The following is a 7,134-nucleotide window of genomic DNA, read 5'->3' as shown; positions in this document are numbered from 1 at the left end:
CAGTCGTTCCCCTTCCAGTGCATACAAGGCAGTGTTCATTACGGTTAGGTTCAGCTTTGAATTAAACAGCTAAGGACCAAATAAAGCTCCCCGTGCTTAAGCAAATCACCCTCCTACGTGGGTCCTGCATTTGCACTAACACCCAGTGCCACAGACGGGTGTTCCTGCATGAATGTGCACCTCTGGCCTTTCCCCTGGCATCACAAGAAGAAAAACAAACACAAAGAGGATTTCAGCTTCCAGCCCTGCGTTGCAAATAAAAGTGCTGTTTGTCCCCTCCAGCTGCAGGCCAGGCTGGAGCTGCAGGCTGTGCCCTGAGCGTGTTAGGGCTCTGCTTGGGTGCACGCAGTGCTGAGCACCGGGCTGATGCTTATGGAAATATCAGAGCAAAAAAAATTAATTTTTTTTAAGATGTTAGAGTCTGAAACTCTGAAAGAGTATCCTTCAATCCTTCTTGCACACCAGGCTTTAGGATAGTGCCCACGCCTTGCCCGGCAGGGCAGCAGGAAGGCATCACACCAACACCCCCAGCACACTGAGGCTGAACCACACACAGGGCATTGCAAGGTAAGAGTTTAAGTTATCCATGGAAACACCGATAATGCGGATCGATACGGAGCAGGCTGGTTGGCAAATAGCACAGGGTGACACCTGGGCACCCCGACTGTGAGCACCTTCCCGTTGGTGTGCAAGGGGAGCACGGCTCGTGGCTTACGGGCACAGGGGAGGAGGTTTGGCAGGTCAATAAAGCCGGCGGGTTTGCTCGTTTGTGTGATGTTCCCCAGCATAATCAATGTTTCCGGTTCCCTCCTACGAAACCAGAACTGCCAATTCTGTCTTCCTCTATTGATTGATTGGGAAAAAAAGAAAAAAAAAAAAAAAAAAAAAAAAAAAAAAGAGGCAGCTTGTTGCACAAAGATCTATTTCCCAACAAAACCCCGCTGAGCTCACGTCCTGTCTGGGTTATCTGTAACCAAAGGCACTGCTGCAGAATTGCTGTTGTACCGCATCGGTCTGAGCGATAAAGCAGTGATAGAGCAGGCTTCAAAGCCGAGCATTTGATACAGGGAGAAGGAGCAAAGGTTTCTGACACTCGGCTTGCAAACTGGTCTATCTCCCACGCAAGTCTGGGGGCAGCCCGTTGCCCTCTGCTCCTTGCCAAACACACTTTATACAATTTCTAACCCACAGACATAGCAGCAAGTCATTGCTTTAAAGCCTGAGCGTCTCGGGTTAGGTGCAATCCTTTCTGTGACTCTAAAGAAACAGCGACAGGAAGGTAAATTGAATCCCCTGATAGCTGCGTGCAGAGCCGGGGGTCCTTGGGGGGAGAGGGGAAGGGAGGGTCTGCTGGGGAGACCGCTGTGCACAAGGAGCTCACCCTCTCCATGCAATACCTTGTGGCATTGTCCCTTCGGACCCAAAGTGTGCCAACAGGGATGTTAAACAGTTGCTTAAAGGTAATAGCAAGCTATCTTATTAGCCTGCATTAATGATCCTCATGATGCCCCAGCCAGGCACCTCGCTCGGGGTCAGGAGCGCAGCTCTGCTCTGCCTCCAGCACGAGGAGAAACCCTAAAAATGCAGGGCCTCGACCCCAGGCCCCTCTGCAGAAGTGGAGCTTGATTTGTTTTTACCAAGTTGCTGTTGTTCCCTAAGGAGCTGTAGTTGTGATTTGTTTTACACGTCTCGTTTGGAAACGAAGAGCATTTGCCTTTCATTTGCTTTGCAAAGCTGCGGCGCCCTGCAGCTGCGCGCCTGCATGCCAAGTTCTCGCTGCCAGCAGCTGGAGCTGCAGGAGTCACAGAGCCTGCCAAACGGGCACTGCACAACTGCCTCACTGCATTTGTGAGTCCTGCCTCTGCTCCCCCACACGTTAGGAGATTTTCCTGAAAAATGCAGTGTCTGGCTCTCTGCAGGGTCTTGTAGCCGAATATGCCAGAGCGGGATGCTCCAAGGAAGCTGCAGCCCCAGGTTTTACCTCTGCCAAAATTATCTCTAGCCAAAACCATGAAGATAACTTTTTGTATGGTCTATGAATAAGAACATGCTTTGTTTTGTTTATTTCTTATTCTAATTCTGAAAGATTAAAAATCAGAAGCAGTAGTGCTGCTGGTCTGGATCAGCGTTTCCTCAGGGCAGCCCTTAGAGGAGGTCACCACGGCACTGCCTGGGGGTGGAGGGGAAGCTGATGCTGTTTTTCGTTGCAACAAAATAAAATTTCAGATGGCCCTGTTCTGAGTGGCTGGTGATAGAGCTGAAGGAAAGAAGTAACAGTGATCCTAGGCTCAAGGGTCACACTTGACAAGGGGTCACCAAAACGGTGGTGGTAAATTAAACTGGGATGCCAATGGAGAATGATCAGGGAAAAAGGAGATGGTAAATGTAAGTATTTATGGATCCAAATATGAAAATGTTAGCTTGCTGCAGGAATTTTGGGCAGTCAATTAATATGAAGTTATTCCTGAAGCTTGAAGTTTACCAAGGCTTTGGTCATCCCGGTCTTGGAGGAGAGTTTAATTCAGTGGAGTAAAGAGAGTGCAGACAAAAACCCTCTTTTACTGGCAAAGCGCTTTGCTCCCTTCTTTGCTGGGCACACCTAAGCATGTATATTAGAAAGCAATGTAGAGACAAGAGGGGAAAAAAATGTGCAAAGGAGATGATAGGGTTGGAAAGTGCTTTGTAGTATTTAACATTTCTAAAAATACAAAATCTGTAGAATGGAATCATCTTCTGGCAAAATTTATAGAAAGGCTTTGAGAGCTGGATTGGGAAAATACACTGTGGGGAGCGTCTGCATTTGCAAAGCAGATGAACTGCATAACTTCACAGAGCTTTCTGTGTTGAATAAATGTGCATGTAGGGGTCTATACCATATACGTGTGTATGTATATACACATTTGTATATGTATGAATGTTTATTTCATTGATGCCATTTTTCAGCAGATTCTGATGGTCCTGTTGCAGTTTGCTCCAGGCTCGACGTAGGAGATTTTTCAGAGCAGGAGACGGGTGCTCCTCACAATTAGTTACCTTCTCTGCTGTTACCAGCAAAAGAGGAGAGCTCAAGGTATCACCCCTTTGTTAGGATTATCGAGTTTGTTTTGAGATTTTTTAAATCTCGTTTCTTTTACCTGTAAAGTATAAAGAAGTGATTATGATGGCTAATTAGTTAGGATTAGTAACATGCTCATTAACCTCTTAATCCCTACGGTATTGCTTAATGAAGACTATTAACAGATTTATATCCCTGTAAACTGCAGCTGCTTTGTATGTGGAAAGCAATGTTCAGGTGAAATCCTGTTTTCAGAGGGATCGTATCCCTAAACTTACAAAATCTGTGGGTTTTGTCTGTATGTGTGTAGGGATCCGTCCCACGGGTGAGGGACCCATCTCATCACTCCTGGCAGCGTTTTGGCGGATGCAGAGCAGGCTCGCAGGGCGCTGCTGGCAAGCATTTCATTCCTCAAGATGCAGAACTGGACTTGAAAGGCTTTTTATTCCCTCTTCTGGAACATTTTCTATTCTTAAGATCAACTGGCTCGTGTACGAGCAATAGAAATATCAGGTCGTGACTGCCTTGCTTTTAATCGAAACTGGGTGTGGAGGAATGGAAATTTATTTCTGTTGCAAAATCCCAGGAACTGTAGTGTGAGCTGTGCATTTCTAAAAAACATCTGAGATGTGAGGAAAATGTATTTTAAATCATATGGTTTTGAAGCAGAGTAAAAAATTCGTGGCATTTTGTAGGTGCAAAGGCAGAAAGGAAGGCAGGATTTGTATTCCATACATATCAAAGTAGGTAACGACTGTTTTTGAAAGCCCTGAAGTTATGAGCACAAAACGAGCTAACAAAGCATGCATTGCCTGTATTGCCTGCCTTCTACTCTTACACTTCAGTGCTTGCTCTTAATTTTAAACTACAAGGGGAAAAAAAAAAAAAAAAGAAAGAAACCTCTGCTACTTGAGCTTTTCTTTTTGTCGTGGCTATAAGAAATTATTCAGCCAACGTCTCAGAAATCCTGCCTGAGGTGGGCGAGAGGTAAGGAACCTGCCACACAGTGCAGACGCTGGTGCACAAGCTGTATTTCTTCTCAAAGCTACCAGTTACAGCTCATTTAATGCCATGTATTCTGGGTATCTGTATAACTATTGATCATCCCTGAGAATCAGTGTTTTTTTTTTTCCACCTTAATGAATTCTGTTTCACCGATTGCACCCTTTGTTCTGCCCCGGGTCAGGGAACACGGACTATAAGTTATTATTAAGTAAAATGGGCCAGATAAAGATAACAATTTGTGAAAGTGATGCTAGCCTTTATGGGGATCCCTGCATGATGCATTTAGTGCCGCAGATGGGGCGATTGCCCTGCTCCCCTTCTCCTGAGTCAGCTGCTTGGGGCTGCTCCGGCCTCTCCACCCCCTGCATCGATGGGGTTTCAGGGTGGTCTCCCCTGCAAGACGTGGACAAGCCCCCAGGCAGGTGGGTGCCGTCAGCCTGAGTTTAATGAGGTCAGTGGTAATGATCCTTAATGGCAAAGTCAGCAGGAAGTTATATGGGAAGGGCTGAAGCGTGTGTGGTTGCACCAATAAACCTCTCAGACAAATAAGATCAGACTCAGGCTGTTTTCCAGGCTGTTGGTCACTTTTATCTCTCTTCTTTGTACCTCTGCCAATGCTGTAAATGCTTCGGAGAGAGGAAAAGCCCCGAACTGCTCCAGCGCTCAGACAGGGCGCTGCCGAGTCCAGCAGGCAAAGCTCAGCATGGGTTCACCTTTTTAACTCATCACACCCACACCAAGGTGTTGTGGGCTGGACCCACACCTCGTTTTCAGTAATTCAATGTTTTTCTGGTAAAAATAAATTCTCAGAACTTCCACGACATGAATTTCTGGGGAAAAAAAAAAAAAAAAAAAAAAGGCAAATAAATGCCTGCTCCAAAAGGATCATAAGCACGGAGTAAACAGCCCTCTCCTTTGATGCACTGCTCATGTCTGAAGGGAATTAAACCACATGAAACAGAAACTTGATTAAAATCAATTACTGAGAATTGCGGGCATGCCTTGTTCTGAAATCTTTCTGTAAAAGTCACTGAAGTCATCGTGCTTAATAGCAGGAGCAAGGACCGGAGCTGGACGCAGAGAGGTTTCCCCCGTGAGAGAACAAATGGGACCAGCAGGGCACGGGCAGAGGGCAATGAGGGTGTCTCCGTCCTGCAACACCAAGGGCAGTCCGCAGGGGACCCGCGGCAGATTTTAGCTCAGGTTTTGGAGCTGCATGGGTTTATTTTCCCTTCCCTGGCTGAGTGATTGTCGCTCTGGGAGATCTTGTTTGGGGAATAAATTCAGCACTTTGCTAACCTCACAAATAAGCGAGCAGCCTGGCTGGCAGGCGTGCGAGGCAGGGAAGGTAAGAGTGGGCTCGGCAGGGTGGATTGCAGGCTCTCATTTTCCCCTGTTTTCTCGCAACATCTCATTTACTGCATGGGTGCCTGAGGATGCATTTAGCTGCTGGGATATTCACAGAAGGCAAAGAGAAAAAAACACAGGAGAACGCTGCCAATTTGTGTGCTGCATATCGGGATGCTAATGGTTGTGTTTCCTACAGCCCCGATGGCCCAGCAATGCAGAGCATGGAGCTGACACCAGCCACTATTTCTACTCGAGCTGCAGGTCAAGGAATGGGGAAGGAGCTATGGGCCCAGGGCTGAGCATTAGCAGGAGAGAAGATGCTCAGTAAGTTCATGGCAGAGCATTAGTGCTATTATGTATTTATACATTTTGTAGTGTTTTATAAACGCTACTGTTATTCGCTGGGATTTATTTTGGAGGTCGGACTGAAGGAACCCCAAAAGCTGAGGGGCTCGGCTGCTGCAGCAGCTGCAGGTGAGCTGCTTGGCTTTAAACAAATTCAGATATCAGCGGGGTTATGCACAGTGCCGACATCCCGAGCCATGGCTGGTAAATCACTTCGTGGTGCCAAGGACCACTAAGGCTGATGTTAAGGGCACAATTCAGATGTTATCCCCCTCATTACGCATTATCTGTGGCGATTGGGTATGCAAGCTTTTTTTAAACGTTATTTATTTTATTTTATTTTATTTTATTTTATTTTATTTTATTTTATTTTATTTTATTTTATTTATTTATTTTCCACTGTGTCTGCAGGTGATTTTGAGATCGTCCAAAGCTCTCCAGCCCCTGTGTCTGTGTGTCCGTATGGACCTTCCTGCAGAACAGGGTTGCTGTGCCTCACCCTGCCCAGGGGCTGCTCCTCCATGAGGACAAGCTTTCTTCAAATTTCTTCTTATTTTTTTTCCTTTTTATTTTTTCCTTCCTGCAAACTTTTCAAAGAAGCCTGACCAGCTTCACATTCACTTCCCTCGCAGGCTTCAGGAGCAAATAAAACTTTCTGCCTTTCTTCTCTGCTAGTTTATTTAAGATGGGAAAGGAACAATTTCCAGGTCTGTCTGCGCTGACATTTCAAGCAGAAATAATTGGCTGTATTTTTAGCTGTCCACATCCCAGAAGAAACAGAACCAACCGCAAATTTTCGCAAGGTGTGAGTTTATTTAGGGGAGAATTAATGGCTTGAGACTTCAAATAAGAACCTCGTAAAAGCCTACAGCTGACCTGAGGTCGACTCACCGGCACCGTAACTTTGAAAATACATTTCTAAGGGAAGCCAGGGAGTTGGAAACACAGACACTTTGTAGCCCACGTGAATCTTTTTGTTCTGTCAAATGTCACCGCTGCATCTTGCCCACTTTGATGCCCTGCAGCCTGGCAGGGACACGGGTGGCCCGGTGCTGCTGCGTGGTCAGGGAGGGGGCCAAAACCCCCATGGCATTACGCGGGCTGCAAGAGACACCTGGGCTACCATGGAGGTCTCGTGGCCATCCTTCCTTTAATGGAGCACAAGCTCTCGTAACGCACTGTCCTTCTTCATGTGGCTTTAAAATGTCCCAGTCATGTTCAACATCTTCATATCAGGGTAACAGGGTTTTTTGTTTGTTTCTGGTCTTTGGTTTCTTTTGGGGGCTCTTTTTGGGATGCCGTTGGGTACTGTCTGCTCACCCCCAGAGCACCAGCACGTGGAGGTGTTCCCAAGAGTGTTTTATGCCCACGGGGATTGC

Source organism: Anas platyrhynchos, chromosome 7 (assembly GCF_047663525.1).
Source record: "Anas platyrhynchos isolate ZD024472 breed Pekin duck chromosome 7, IASCAAS_PekinDuck_T2T, whole genome shotgun sequence".
Lineage (NCBI taxonomy): Eukaryota > Metazoa > Chordata > Aves > Anseriformes > Anatidae > Anas > Anas platyrhynchos.
Note: the sequence above shows the minus strand (reverse complement) of the source record.